Source organism: Saccostrea echinata, unplaced genomic scaffold, assembly GCF_033153115.1.
Source record: "Saccostrea echinata isolate AGI-Se365-2 ecotype Australia unplaced genomic scaffold, CSIRO_AGI_Sech_v1 ptg000054l, whole genome shotgun sequence".
Classification (NCBI taxonomy): domain Eukaryota; kingdom Metazoa; phylum Mollusca; class Bivalvia; order Ostreida; family Ostreidae; genus Saccostrea; species Saccostrea echinata.
In genome coordinates, this window is record NW_026889803.1 from 6,104,635 (window position 1) to 6,121,634 (window position 17,000).

A 17,000-nucleotide genomic window follows, 5' to 3' on the forward strand; every position below is an offset into this window, starting at 1 on the left:
CCATAATTTCCAAGCACTATGTAAGGATTTTAAAATTTCTCCATTTTATTAAGAGTGGTCATGAAGATTTTAATTTCTGTATCATAAAAATATGTTTAAATGATTTATAATTATATTCACTGGGAAAATGACAATATGTCTCCAAGATCGCAGAAAGTGGTCCTCCGAACCCCCCTCCCCTCTATATTAAGAGGGGCGACTCCCTCCTTGTCTATCCGCAATTCGGCAATGATGCGCTTTAGGTGAAATCTGTGACTTCACATTAGCCTACACATTAGCAGAAAGGAATATACGCCACTGTTTCCCAATACATACTAAGGCTTTGAATACTTGAATTAGTTAAAGATTATTCAATGAATTCTTGATAGTGAAAACTTAATAAAGGGGAGTAATCAAATATTGAATCCGCCTTTTGATTATTTAGTTTGGATCTTGAATCTCGAAGCTCGAATTCTGAATCTCGTATTTCGAAACTCGAATCTCGAATGAGCCTTCTGGACTTTCATAAAAATGAGTTGCTTGTGGTATGTTAACATAAATAAAGTGCATGGCAACTTAAATAATATGAATTAAATTTAATCTTGAGAATTTATTTTCTATTTATTTATTTTTAATTTTCTTTATTATTGTTGTTTTTTGAGTGTCAAGAAGAAAAAATCAAGAGTGGCGAAAATACTTTTGCTATTTTTTGCTATACACTTCAACTCAACATTTAGATATATCGACTACGTTTAATCAATTAGCAATAATTACTTTAATTTTATCAGTATTTTATTATGTAAAGTCAATTTATTATAATACAAGCAAAATGCGCTGTGAGCTCTTTGTCATGATTGGTAATACAATAATTACTTTCATTCATGTGTCCACTCGATATATCCCAGTGAGCTCGAAATAAAAGATAGAGTTTGTCACATCTGTTTCACATTTGGAGTTTTACTGACTATAGATGATAATGGGAAACTAATAATTGTATGGTAAACGCAATGACTTCAGCTTTTCCATTGTCAACTTCCTTTATTTATGTGGCAATATTCCAGATTATTCCTACATCACCTGCATAGGGTGTTTATGTCTCCCAACTAATTTAATACGCTAGAGCATGCTCTGAATACGATCAATTTCTAATACGAGGGAATTTAAGCTACTGACAAATAAGTCGATGTTACATGGATTTCAACAACCTTGTTTAAAGTCAGCTTTCTGCAAATTCTACGGTCGTTATAATGACCTTGTTTGTAAATACACCCTATCGTTGGGTCGTATTTTGTCTCACATCTTTCGAACATTTGTTACGTCATTGTCTTTGTACTAAATTTGACTACGATTACAACGTCTACACGCTCAATGGGATATATCGAATAAAATATAAATGAAAATAATTATTGATAATGATAAAGCGTCATCAATTTACCTAATTGTCGAAATGAAGGCCACAACAAGAGATTCTTTTCCTGCTTCATAGGAATACAATAACAGGTCTTCTAATACTAGGGCACAATGAGTACTCATGGGATTTCAAGCAGATCATTGGAAAACTTCGTCCCCAAGACTAAATAGATTTTGTCAAGCATCTTTTTGTAATTGAATTTACATGCAGTATTTTTTATGTAATCAATTTTCGCCATGTTTGCGGAAGGGCAAAAACAACGATATCAAATTTGTATGAAATAAAACCTTTCAAACCACAGTACATAGAGTAAATACTCTAATTAACGGATTCAAATCATTGTATTATTTGTTCGAACAGCGGCTACCATGGATATACAAGACAATCCGTCGTCATTATTAGAATCAGAAGCGGATGATTCTAGTTCCCGAGACCGACCGGTTTGGAATCGGAAAATAGAATATCTTTTATCTCTATTTGGTTACACCGTGGGACTGGCTAATATCTGGAGATTTCCATATCTTTGTATGAGAAATGGAGGAGGTATGTATTCTATGCATGTAAGAAATCATTGTTCGTTATCTTCAACTTTTTCATTCTGAAAGAGATAATGAAGTTTTAATTTACCTCTACAAAAAGTTTAATGAAATAATGGAATCACCTTGTCTGTCCGTCTGTAAGACATCGAAGGGAGGTTATGGTCAGTGTCCGGCTTATTTCCAGGGATGTCCATTCCAAACTGCAGTCTTGGCGCAACTAGCAGTACGTAGTTTGAAACATGCTGTAAATGCTCCATCTGACCTACAACTTTTGCTTTACTGACTTTGCTTAAGTTATCGTCTTATTCTACAATTGGTATCTAAAATACATTTAAACATATGGTCCATCTACAGATGGCTAGTCTGATACATGAATGTAATTCTGCACCTAACCTACATCTTATTGTTTCTGATAAAGAACCACTTTTTAAAATCTGTTTTTTTAAATATAAAACCAAACGTATACACTTATTTTCTGTCGGATTGAAACGTTGCACTTTCATTCATTTATGACGGTAAAAGGTGAGGTTGATACTTCTAAAGAATTTGACTGTGTGAACGTGGACGAGACTCGATAGGCTTGTCAGTTTTGGAACACTTAAAATAAACTGAATTAAAATGATTATGCTGAATTCAGTCACCTTGATCATCACTTCCCATAGTACTATGTGTCAGGGGAACCTTCCACACTGTTTAAAAAATCGTATGTTGCTGTAGATTATACGTACATCATTCAAATATCGTGCAACCCCTAACTCCACTTTTTGTTGCAGAGAGGTGGAAGTTTGCCATGTTAACGTTATTGCATTGAAAATTGTCAAAAAGGAAGAATTTACCAACTCCCGAGTTTTGACAGTTAATATCCCCCCTTTTTTGTCGGTTTTTTTTTTTTTGGAGGGGGGGGGGAGATGCCTCCCTTCTTTTTTTGAAAAAGGTTGCTACGGGCCTGCCTTGTGTTTATCATTATATCTCTCCAATATGATCCTCGACAAGATAAATCACTTGTTACTGACTGTGTACAGAAATATATCGGGTTAAATAATCTCTGCCTTGTCGTTTTTAGCTCACCTGAGCTGAAAGCTCAAGTGAGCTTTTCTGATCACCCGTTGTCCGTCGTCCGTCCGTCCGTCTGTAAACTTTTCACATTTTCAACTTCTTCTCAAGAACCACTGGGCCAATTTTAACCAAACTTGGTACAAAGTATCCCTGGGAGAAGGGAAGATTAAATTGTTAAAATAAAGGGCCAAGTCCCCTTACAAGGGGAGATAAACAAGAAAAGACAAAAATAGGGTGGGGTCATTAAAAAAAATTCTTCTTAAGAACCACTGGGCCAGAAAAGCTGAAATTTACATGGAAGCATCCTGGGATAGTGTAGATTCTAAATTGTTAAAATCAGGACCCCGGGGGTAGGGCAGGGCCACAATAGGGAATCCAAGTTTTACATTGAAATATATAGGAAAAATCTTTAAAAATCTTCTTCTCAAGAACCACTGGGCGAGAAAAACTGAAACTTATGTGGGAGCATCCTTGGGTAGTGTAGATTCTAAATTGTTCAAACAGGACCCCCCGGGGTGGGGCGGGGACTTAATAGGTATTACAGGGGGGGGTGAAATCTGGAAAAGAACAGCATGGCCAAAATTACTCAGGTGAGCGATGTGGCCCATGGGCCTCTTGTTAAGATTGAACGACGTGTTATTTTTTTGTAGACAGTCAGTAAAAAACCTAACAAGTAAAACTGATGCATGTTTTTGATATGATTTAGAGATTAAAGTCACTCAGACATTTTATGCTAAAATTAAATGATTGAATGATTTTAATTTAGGACAATTTTGGACACATTTCTAGCTTAGGCCAAATTTAAAATAATGTTTGTTTGACCTCTCCCTACTTAGGATGAAAAATTAGGTCGGTAGGTAGGTAGGGAATTTTTTTTCTCCAGAAAATTTCAACATCAGTGCTGGATTTTCAAAACATATTTGGCGGAATGCATAAAAACTGTTTCCTGGAGATTAAAAAAAGTTTTAAGTCGGGTCATTTATAGCCAGTCGCTCGGGAGAGGGCAACAAAACGATTTTTTAAAAGTGGCCTTATCGCAAGTGATAAAAAAAAACATCCTTCATACTGTCTTTAAATGTTTTTTCCCGTTTGCTTGCATTGGATACTTCATTTGACTATATTTTAAGTGACAGGGTTGAAGGATCTTTACATAGCTTAATTTTTTACATGACAAAATTAATGTTGGACCATCTGTTGATGTTTTGATTATGCCCGTGTTGGAGTTATTAGTTCTCAAAGGGCAACTCTATTTTTTTAAATCTTATTTAAAAGTTATCGATTGACATATAAAACTAATGCATCAGTCATAAAAAAAAGTGTATTAAACGTTTTTAAACAGGAAAATCTTAGCTCAAATTCTTCGTGAGTATGATAAAGCATGAAAACCATATTACTGTACATATAAGAACTGCAAAACAACTTTCTTTGGAGTGCGACTAAATTCTGCAAAAACTGGGAGATTGTAAGAGTTGCTAGTTTTAAAGTATTAAAACGAATGTTTTATGCTTAATTAGTAGTGACGCGTAAAATGGCGAAATGGCGTACAAAGAAACCCCTAAAGAACTAAAAAATAAACAGAAAAATAAATGAAAAGCGATAAAATAATACAATAGTACATGTATATTGCAATTTGTAAATTTCAGGTGCCTTTTTGGTTCCGTTTTTTATCTTGCTGTTCACCAGCGGAGTTCCTCTTTACTTCTTGGAAGTTTCTCTTGGTCAGTTTACTGGAAAAAGCCCCCTTGTAGTATGGTCCATTTCTCCCTTATTCAAAGGTACTGTTACATTTTTTTTTGTTTCAATTCAACAGATCCACAAGTTCATGTTTAAATATTACTCAGCATCTATCTGCCAATGCTTAAAGCATTCTAGTGAAATTAATTTGACTGTGTTCAAGAACGATGACCTGTTTTTAGTGAGAAATTATATTCTGAAGAAAGGTCGGGCAACTTTACTATTAATATCTTCTATGTGGGAGCGTTCTAAATTTCTTTTTTATACTGTAAATTTTCCTACCAATACATACTGTGTCTGTCTTATTCTCTTCGATATTGAGAAAATTACTAGTACTTTATATAAAAGAATATCATTGAAGCATATTGAATGTATAAAAAATTATAAGGTCTTCTAAAATCGAAGGACCCTACCGTCATTTTTCTACCAAAAGATGGAGATAAAAATTATATTCCAAGCAGAATTATTAAACGGGGTAAAAAGCAAATCATTGTTAAGATATAAATTTTATCAAGGAAAATTTGAGACTCTGTATTTCAGGCCTTGGATGGCTGATGATGACGATCTCCTTTTTGGTGGCTTGGTACTTCAACTTAGTCATTGCTTGGGTTCTCTATCATTTTGTCCATGCTTTCTTCCCCAAGATCCCATGGGCTACGTGTGATAATTGGTGGAACACAGAGCAATGCATCGTCAGCCACAAAGATAGACTACGAATAAACAATTCTTTTACAACAACGAACCAATCTACAACAGCGGCTACTTTCAATGAACCTGAATTCCTTTCCACTTTTAATACTTCCTATGGTGGTCAGAATTTAACATACAACACCACCTATGGTGGTCAGAATTTAACATATAATACGGCAGCATATGAATTTTGGCAGTATGTTCACGATTATGTTTAATATTAATGTCAGTATTAATGCGAGTCGATATCAAAACGCATTTTATATGGTGATAGAACCAAAAATGTTCTCATTTCAATTTTGTGTACAACATGTGAGTCTCAACGAAAACTCCAACATTTTTATGAATGCATCTTGCTGACCTAGAACACTAGTCTATGCCATCTTCTCAATGTAAACAATCTTGAGATATTTGCAGCTTAAGTGTCGATTGCAGTATTTTGCAGCTACAAAATTTTATGTCCTCTTCCAGGACTGTGCAGTCAGAATATATATATATATATATATATATATATATATATATATATATATATATATATATATATATATATATATATATATAGTCTTCAGAGACCAGGCCAGGATTATGAAACAGACTTAGACTTAAGTCAAAATTTCAATCATCTATAAAATGTTTAATACTTGTTAAAGGAAACACTTTACATATGACAGTAGATTGATGATGCAATTTTGGTTAGCATTTTCATTTTGGACTTCTTGATTTCTAAATAATTTCAGCGGCATATACATTTTCAGCTCACCTGAGCCGAAAGGTCAAGTGAGCTTTTCTGATCACATTTTGTCCGTCGTCCGTCTGTCCGTCTGTCCGTCTGTCTGTCTGTCCGTCCGTCTGTAAACTTCTCACATTTTCAACTTCTTCTCAAGAACCACTGGGCCAATTTCAACCAAACTTGTTACAAAGCATCCTTGGGTAAAGGGGATTCAAGTTTGTTCAAATGAAGGGCCACGCCCTCTTTCAAGGGGAGATAATTAAGAATTAGTGAAAATTTGGTGGTATCTTTTAAAAATCTTCTTCTCAAGAACCACTGGTCTGTAAAAGTTGAAACTTATGTGAGACCTTCATTACATATTGTAGATTCAAGTTTGTTCAAATCATGACCCCCTGGTGTAGGGTGGGGCCACAATGGGGGATCAAAGTTTTACATAGGAATAAATAGGAACAAATCTTTAAAAATCTTCTACTCAAGAAAAACTAAGCCACGATTAGTCATATTGATATGGAATCATCCTCAGGTAGTGCAGATTCAAGTTTGTTCAAATCATGATCCCCGGGGGCAGGGTGGGGCCACAATGGGGGATCAAAGTTTTACAGAGAAATATGTAGGAAAAAACTTGAAATTGTTTTTCTCAAGAAAACAAAGCTACAATTAGTCAAATTTATATGGAATCATCCTCAGGTAGTGCAGATTCAAGTTTGTTCAAATCATGACCCCCGGGGGTAAGGTGGGGCCACAATGGGGGATCAAAGTTTTACATAGAAATATGTAGGAAAAATCTTGAAATTGTTTTTCTCAAGAACATCAAAACTACCATTAGTCATATTGATGTGGAATCATCCTCAGATAGTGTAGATTAAAGTTTGTACAAATCATGACCCCCAGGTTTAGGTGGGGCCACAATGGGGGATCAAAGTTTTACAGAGAAATATATAGAAAAAAATCTTCTTCTCAAGAACAACAAAGTCACAATTTGTCATATTGATGTGGATTCATCCTCAGGTAGACTAGTGCAGATTCAAGTTTGTATCAAATCATGACCCCTGGGGATAGGGTGGGGCCACAATGGGCAATCAAAGTTTTACATAGGAATGTACAGAAAAAAAAACTTGAAAAATCTTCTTCTCAAGGACAGCAAAGCCTTAAGTCATATTGATATGGAAGCATTCTCAGATAGTGTAGATTTAACTTTGTTCGAATCATGACCCCCAGGGTTAGGGTGGGGCCACAATGGGGGATCAACATTTTACATAGGAATATGTAGGAAAAACCTGTGAAAATCTTCTTCTCAAGAACAGCAAAGTCATGTTTTGTCATATTGATATGGAAGCATCCTCAGGTAGTGTAGATTCAAGTTTGTTCAAATCATGACCCCTGGGGGTAGGGTGGGGCCACAATGGGGGATCATAGTTTTATATAGGAATATATAGGTAAAACAACTTGAAAAATCTTCTTCTTAGGAACAGCGAAGCCAAGTTTTGTCATATTGATATGGAAGCATCCTCAGGTAGTGTAGATTCAAGTTTGTTCAAATCATACCCCTGGGGGTAGGTTGAGGCCACAATGGAGGATCATAGTTTTATAAAGGAATATATAGGTAAAAAAACTTGAAAAATCTTCTTCTCAGGAACAGCGAAGCCATGTTTTGTCATATTGATATGGAAGCATCTTCAGGTAGTGTAGATTCAAGTTTGTTCAAATCATATCCCCCAGGGATAGGGTGGGGCCACAATGTGGGATCAAATTTTTACATAGGAATATATAGGAAAAAATCTTTTCAACAAGAAAAGCCATCTTTAGTCATATTGATATGGAAGCATCCTCAGGTAGTGTAGATTCAAGTTTGTTCAAATGATGGAGGGGGGGGGGGGTGTAGGGAGGGTCCACAATGGGGGATCAAATTTTTAGCTCACCTGAGCTGAAAGCTCAAGTGAGCTTTTCTGATCACCCGTTGTCCGTCGTCCGTCCGTCCGTCTGTCTGTCCGTCCGTCTGTAAACTTTTCACATTTTCAACCACTGGGCCAATTTTAACCAAACTTGGTACAAAGTATCCTTGGGTGAAGGGGAGTTGAAATTGTTAAAATAAAGGGCCAAGTCCCCTAACAAGGGGTGATAATCAAGAAAAGACAAAAATTGGTGGGGTCATTAAAAAATCTTCTTCTCAAGAACCACTGGGCCAAAAAAGCTGAAACTCATGTGGAAGCATCCTGGGATAGTGTAGATTTTAAATTGTTAAAATCATGACCCCCGGGGGTAGGGCGGGGACACAATAGGCAATCCAAGTGTTACATTGAAATATATAGGGAAAATCTTTAAAAATCTTCTTCTCAAGAACCACTAGGCCAGAAAAACTGAAACTTATGTGGAAGCATCCTGGGGGTAGTGGAGATTCTAAATTGTTAAAATCATGACCCCCGGGGGTAGGGTGGGGCCACAATAGGGAATCCAAGTTTTACATTGAAATATAAAGGAAAAATCTTTAAAAATCTTCTTCTCAAGAACCACTAGGCCAGAAAAACTGAAACTTATGTGGAAGCATCCTGGGATAGTGTAGATTTTAAATTGTTAAAATCATGACCCCCGGGTGTAGGGCGGGGCCACAATAGGGAATCCAAGTTTTACATTGAAATATGTAAGAAAAATCTTGAAAAATCTTCTCAAGAACAACTGGGCCAGAAAAAGTGAAACTTATGTGGGAGCATCCTGGGGTAGTGTAGATGCTAAATTGTAAAAATCACGTCCCCCCAGGGGTAAGGCGGGGCCACAATAGGGAATCCAAGTTTTACATTGAAATATGTAAGAAAAATCTTGAAAAATCTTCTTCTCAAGAACAACTGGGCCAGAAAAACTGAAACTTATGTGGAAGCATCCTGGGGTAGTGTAGATTCTAAATTGTTAAAATCATGACCCCCGGGGGTAGGGCGGGACCACAATAAGTATTACAAGGGAGGAAATCTGGTTAAGAACAGCATGGCCAAAGTTACTCAGGTGAGCGATGTGGCCCATGGGCCTCTTGTTTGACTTAAGCTTAAGATGCTTCATGATCCCGGGGCTAGATCTTCCAACAAACTGTTGGAAATTGCGCTGTGCATTAATTGTGGTTTCTCTATTAGCCAGTCGGTTTAATATGAAGAAGAATTTATTCGAAAACTCCTACATGAGAAGAGGAAAACACTTGCTGTGGCCTTCAACTCCACATTCAGATATATCGACGACGTTTTATCAATTAACAATAGTTAATAATAGTTCCTTCCATTCATATGACTAATCGATATATCCCAGTAAACTCGAAATAAAAGATATCACAGAGTCTGCCACACCTGTTCAATATTAGGATGTTTTACTGACTATAGACGATAAGGGCCAACTAACAACTAAATTGTATGACAAACGAGATGACTTCAGCTTTCCCATCATCAACTTTCCTTATTTATGTAATTATATTCCGCTATCACTTGTATATGGTGTTTACGTCTCCCAACTTATTCGAGTACAATCAATTTTTAAACCGAGGCAGACTTTTGATAGATAAGTTGATGTGACAGGGATTTCAACAACCTCGTTGAAAGTCAGCATTTGGTAAATTCTACGATCGTTATAATGACCTTGTTAGCAAATTTAACGATCATTAGGTCGTGTTTTGGATGACATGCTTCGTACAAATGGTTAGGTCTTTGTTCTTAAATTTGACTAAGGATTATTACGTCTGCCTGATCAATACATAAGGCTCACGGCGGATGTGACCGGTCAACGTGGAAAACTTTCTTCTCCTAGGCACATGATCCTACTTCTGAAATTTACGGGGATCCGTGTTTTATGCCCTGTTCACAGATTTGAATTGTTTGTAGATCTTTTTAGATCGATCACTGTTCGTTATCGTAACCTTTTTCACCTCAATCAATTAAAGGGCTAACTTTAATTGTGGAAGACGTATAGTTTAAATATAAGCTTACTATAATAGGTACAATTCTTTAGAAGCATACTTTTCATTTTTTTTTAACATAAAATGCTATATGCTATTATGAAAGTAGTCCCAGCCACATGCCATTATGTTAAAATTAGAACCTGTAAAAGGTAGGGGGTCCACCACATGATCGTTTAGGCAGCTTTCAGAACCCACCACATCCCATTTATACCCCCCCCCCCTTGCCAGTGTGCGTAACAACATCCTTGGGAGACTTGAAAACAGTTTTAAGACTTCTTATTCAGTAATATTTGTATGATTTTTTAGCTCTTATCAGCAAAATAAAAGGGGCACGCATCCAATGAACCCCGTCTCTGGATCCGCCCTTGAAAACAAGTTTGATTAAAAGCATTTTGCCCTGACGACCTGTTTAAAGTTATAATTTGATTATCAGAACAAGTTTTCCATAAATGATATAAAGATGTGAAAATATCCAGCGTCTCTGTCAAAACTGTGGACACAGAAGGACAAACAGACTACATTGATTTATAGACAGAATTTTCCTTCGAAATCCAGTCAAATATTAATTTTTCTTATAAAAAAGTACCATTATGTTTCCTTCTCTAGATATAAATTACATTTGACTCGAATAATATAACAATGAAATAAGTAATCATAATCTTCTCATTAAGATCTTACACTTACCTCATACCTTATTATAGAACACTTGGAGACATGCAGATGGATAGGCAGACATCAATCAGTTTTCGAACCAATTTTATTTCACTAGTATGATGAATGTGAGTGAAATATGTCCCAAATGAGACATTATGATAAAATATATTTTCCCAATCAAAATGATAAGAAAATTGAATTTAATGAACGATACGATTTAAGAAAGGGGTGAGACACAAACTCCTAAAAGAAGAAGTAAGATCAGGTGTTTTCGAGGAACAAGCATCCTTTCATGTTCACCGTGAGCCTTCCCTATTGACCAGGTAAACGGAGTAATTTGTAGTCAAAATAAGTATAAAAACCGTCTAAAAATTGGCATGACATATGTCAAATTCCACCCAAGGACAGGTTCTATTTAAAAGGACCACAGAATTTTCGAAATCTGACTTTAAACAACACTTATGAAAGCCATGTTGTCAGAAGCCTGTCCCCATTTTTACTCGGAACATCCTCGGGCTCTTACGTGCCGAATAAGTTGAGATATATAAACACCGTATGTAGGTAATTTTGGAATATTATTGCATAAATAGAAGTTGACGATGGAAAACCTGAAGTCATCACGTATAGTGTAGTTGTTGGTTTTTCATAAGCATTTGTAGTCAGTAAAACATGCAAATGTGAAAGACTGTAGTGTCTTTTATTTCGAATTTACTGGGATATAATGAATCTACATGTGAATAAAATGAATATAATTAATTGATATAACATCGTCGATATATCAAATTGTCGAATTGAAGGCAAAAACAAAGAGTTTTGTTTTTCTAATGTAGATGTTTTAGAACTAACTCTGCTTCGTAAAGATATAAAACAGGTCATCTAATTAAGGAGCATAGTTTGTGTCCCTCGAAATTCCAGCAGATTGTTGGAAGACCTTTTCTCCAACCACTACGGTACTGTCGATAAGGATCTCCAGCATCTATTCATTTAATGTCAGAGGTCTGGTATGTGGAATCAGAATGAATTTTAAGGATTAACTCTGTAGATTGCCTATCACAAGATATGACAATTTCCGAATTAAAGTTTTTATTGAAAAAGCATTTGTATACGACATCAAGAAAATGAAACAAGGAGCCTTGCCCAAAACATTCAATTATATAATAATATACAACAAAAGTCGTGTGTAGTTCGACCCGAAGTTGTGCAGTCTCGCTTGTGTAATATGCAATCGTCTACAAAATACTGCAAGGAACAACCAACCTGACTATATCTCAAAATGTTTCTCCTTTGAAAGGTGCCTTAAGTCAGTGTTCAAATGTAAGCAAGAAATATTTTTTGTTATTTGAGTTTCACTTGTCTGCACACAAAATTGGACTCTGAAGTCTTTCTTTTAAAAAATCAAGAATTTTTTTTGTTAAAAACATTACTTTTTTCAATCAATTTCTTGTTATTCACATTTCTCGAACCATTTATTTGTAGATATAATGTTCTTAGACGATCAGATGGCATAGAGTATCCGGGTTCCGTTCAGTGGCATCTCGTTTTGGTTCTGCTTGCTTCCTGGATATTGACATTTGCATGCCTTATGAAAGGTATACATTCAGTTGGAAAGGTGAGTTCGACTTGCATTAAAATGCTTCCAATTTTTGTAAGCTTTCTTTCTTTTTTTTTTTTTTTTGTTTTCTTTTGATTGTAATATAAAAGTTATTATCAGAGGGAAAAAATATCAGTTTAAAATAGTGAACAATGAGTTCAAAATTTTATTAAGATGGTGATTGGAGAAAATCCTGATTTTTTCACATAGGTGGTGTATGTGACGGTTATTTTCCCGTACATACTATTGACAATTCTCCTAATACGTGGTGTGACTCTAGATGGTGCAATTGATGGGATACTTTTCTACCTAAGCCCAGACTTCACAAAACTTCTACATTTTCAAGTAAGAACTATGTGTCTTAATTCAATAAAGGAGAACATTTAAAATAAAACACTTTTATGAAGACTTTAAAATCATTCTTTAATTGATTGAAAAGACATGATATGTACTTAAATGTAAAATATGTCTTTTCAAACGAATTTATATTCAGGTGTGGCTAGAAGCAGGTCTGCAGGTTTTTCTTTTCTCTTGGTCCTCCTTGGGGAGGACTCATCACAATGTCAAGTTACAATAAGTTTAACAACAAGTGCATTCAGTAAGTAATCTGTGTTACAGTTTACGAACTTAAATCAATCTGAAATACAATAAATATGATATTGCACGTGCTCTTTTAACACAGTAGGACTTTATTTTCAAAGGAGGACCATTGTCCTTAAATAAGAACCATTGATTTATCTTTATTACCTAAGGGGTAAAACTTTATTACAAAAGGACTATATTTTTATATTAATTAGATTATAATTTCCTTACAATAGGACTAATATGTTATTACTTTGTTTATTTACCGTTCTCCATTAGGGACGCTTGGTATGCTACTTTGGCCGATGGTCTGACAAGTTTCTACGCTGGATTTGTTGTCTTCTCCATCTTAGGTTTCATGGCCAAAGACGTTGGAATGACAATGGAAGAAATTTCAAACTTTTCAACAGGTGGGTTTAGAAAAGTAGAGTTTTCAGCAAAGCAATGACCTTTAATGTCTTTCCTATGCAGATTAATGAATATTTCGTTCTCCATTCAGGACCTGGACTTGTATTTGTGGCATATCCAGAAGTTATTACGAAACTTCCGATGCCACATCTGTGGGGGATCCTGTTTTTCCTCATGTTGATAACTGTTGGAGTTGACAGCCAGGTGACTGAACAGAATGTTTACTAAATCCCCAGATCAAGATCTGATTAGGGGTTATTTTTTGTACAAAAATCTCGAGTGGAATAAATATTCGCAAAATGTATTTTTTGCCCACAAGCAAGTTGATGGAGATATATTTATTGTTAAGTCAATTTCAGTTTGGAATGTTTGAGACGGTTGCAAGTGGACTAGCAGACAAATATCCCAAGCAGTTGAGCTCTCGGAAAATCTTGACCACGGCCATTTTGTGTCTTTTTCTCTTTGTCTTAGGAATTCCATTCACAACTAATGTAAGTTTTAAACAGTCAAACAAGTTTATTTACATTATTACTTGCATATCTTTACTTTTTGATTAGGACTCATTGATTCAAATGCTGATTGGGATACAAGCACAATTTTTTTTTATACTTTAGAAAATATATATCTTGGGCCTATTTGAAATTTGCAAAATATGTATGTTGGATATAAATATTATCTCTCAGTAATTATCCCGCTGTATCTTTTCTTTAAGGAGGTATATATGTCTTCCAGTAAATAGACTGGTATGTTGCCACTTTCTGTATCCCCTCTATATTTTGTCTTTAGGGAGGTATATATGTCTTCCAGTTAGTAGACTGGTACGTTGCCACTTTCTGTATCTCATTTGCATCATTCATAGAATGTGTCATTATATCATGGATCTATGGTAAGTATTACATGAATACAAAATCTTTTTAAAAAGGGGATTACTGTAAGAAAAACTTTCTTGCTATCATTAACAACTAATTAATAATTATGATTTAACAGGAGCTGAACGATTCAGTCGAGATGTAGAGCTGATGATAGGAAGACCTGTTCCCCTCGCCATGAGGATAAGCTGGTGCATTATCACCCCTTTATTCATGATGGTAAAAATTAGCATGGCTTTTAATATATTTACTTAACATCAGCAAAATAATGAATTGTTGTGGAAAAAAAAACTTGCCAGATGACAAAATTTTATGAATTATCTACGTTATTCATGTCCAATGCAACACAAATTATAAGAGAGTATAGATGATGGACTCCCTCTATATTTGCTTGTGTACTTGTGTAATGTTTGATAGTGGAATAGCATCATGTCACATTCATTTGTTATAAAGAATAGCAGAACTGTAACCTATTGTATTAACTCCTTGTCCTCTTGTTACGTTACCTCCTGGGAAATATCTAGCAGCTGTGTTACACATTTAAACCGATATTTTTTATATTCTGTCAAGATAAGATTTTAAACTGTACTTAAGACATAGCAAAGCATTTGAATCCTGACCTGGACAAGTCAAGTTTGTAGAATTTTATGAAATATCTAGATATTGAATTCAAGTAATCATCTGTACCAAGATTTAAGAATTTTTTTTTTCAGATTTCTTTGTGATAGAATAATTTTTTACGAAAAACTTACGGTTAGTAGGTTTACTATGACTTTATGAGTACTTACGTATTTTTTATTTGTTTTTTTTTTCTTGTCAAGGTTTTATTTCTGATGTCAGTGATTATGTATGCCCCACCAAACTCAGCTAGTTATACGTATCCAGAATTCGCCATTGGAATCGGTCAGTTTTTCGCCATACTCCCTCTGTTACCAATACCAGTACTGATGATTTGGGAAATCCTGCGAACAAAAGGTTCACTCATTCAGGTAACATGGAATCCAAAGTCCGTAATAATGGACACTTTTCTTAAATTAATTTTCTTTAGGCTTAATACCTTTGACTTTACATTTTCAAAACCATGCAGTACAGATACATATATACATGTATATCCTGATTTTTCAAACTTCACGATGTGTCATTCATTTAATTTATATATAAATATTCATTTTTAAATATCAAAATATGACGTAATCTTCTTGGAAGTAAATAGATGCTAGAATCTAAGAGCACTAGTCAAAGGTACAAAGTATATGTTTGTGATGTTTGCAATATTAAATTTAATAAGAAATCCAATCTTACTAGACATAACAACCTCATTTTCTTTTAAAAGGCTTATTTTAATTATTTTCTTTTCATATTCAGAGAATAAAGGCTCTTGTTCGCCCGGATTCTAGCTGGGGACCTAACAGTAAACGTCACTGGCAGACGTACAAAATGTATGAATATAGGGGTGGACTAATAAACAGAATGAAAGTGAATCTACTAGGAGATAGTAAACTTTCTGATGTTGGAAACTGAAATAAGAGAACTTACATTGTACTCTTAGGAACCTATAAACAATAATGTACGTTGGGTTCTTTTAAAATTAGTTTTAATTCACCCAAATCAATTTAGGTTACTTTTACAATCTTTTTCAGTCCGTGGTTGTGCGGCATTGAAACAACAAATCCGAATAAATTTTGGTGATAGAATCTATTTAATTCATTCTTCTCTTCTTCCCGGTGCCTTAAGGATTTGGCCGAAACCATAAAAATGAATACAATTCGTAGAAATTTTCTTCTTTACTCATAAGCATCAAACAAACGGCATAATTGAAATACATAATGAGCTCATTACCAATGTTGTAAAATTCATATCCCCAACTGAGTGCAGGGCTTAGGTCCCAAAGCAGAATTATGTAACAACCAAATTTTTTTAATCAAAATAAAGTGTTAGATGTGTAATATGTATTTTCTTGAAGCACATTTTTAATTATTTTTTTTTATAAATGTCTTAATTTTTTCATAATTCAACGGTATCTTAACAATTGTAAGATCTTAATCCAATTGTGTCAAATTAACGTTAGTTTTTATATTTGATGTAAATCATTTCTTTGTTGTCAGACAGGTGTAAATCAATTATTAATGCATACACCTGCAGGGATGGGGTAATTGATAAAAGTAATTGTAATTGAGTGTAATTAATTACATTTCTCAAAGTAATTGGAAGTAATTTGTAATTGACCATTTTTCAATTACTTGTAATTGAATATAATTAATTACAATGAAAAAAAATATCATGTAATTTCAATTACTTTTCAATTACATTTCAATTACTTTACATAATACATATTATGTGTATTTAATTGGAAAATATTTCCAACACAGTAACATTTTACAATTTTATTTTATTCAAAGAAGCCCTTCGCAGCTATGTTAAGGCTTTCCGAAGGCTTAATATGCATTAGATATATGCTATTTTATTTTGAGCTATGTTTTGATTTCTGCTTGTTATCTATGTATACTTATACAGTTAAGTTGTAAAGAGAGTTGAATAAGGTATTATAAAAAGCATTTTTGGGATGTCACATGACTGTGTTGATCACGTGACGAACACTTATAATTTTTCTTAAATGTTGCACAAAAATCGCATTGGCACAAGTAAAAACAAAATTATTGTGAACGGCTTGTTACATAAATCAAATAAACGTATTCTTGGGTATATATAAAGTGCTGGGGGCAAATCTGAATTTTATTTCTTTAGAAAATATTTAACGAGAAATTCAACTTACCCACATATAAGGGGCCCTTTTCCACTCTTCATCGCAATTTATACAAAATGGGA

General features: G+C 34.6%; 1 pseudogene; it reads left to right on the top strand.

Moving 5' to 3' along the window:
- The first annotated feature begins 1,758 nt into the window (after positions 1 to 1,758).
- LOC133172415 (sodium-dependent proline transporter-like) lies at positions 1,759 to 15,695 on the top strand (annotated as a pseudogene).
- Positions 15,696 to 17,000: the final 1,305 nt, after the last annotated feature.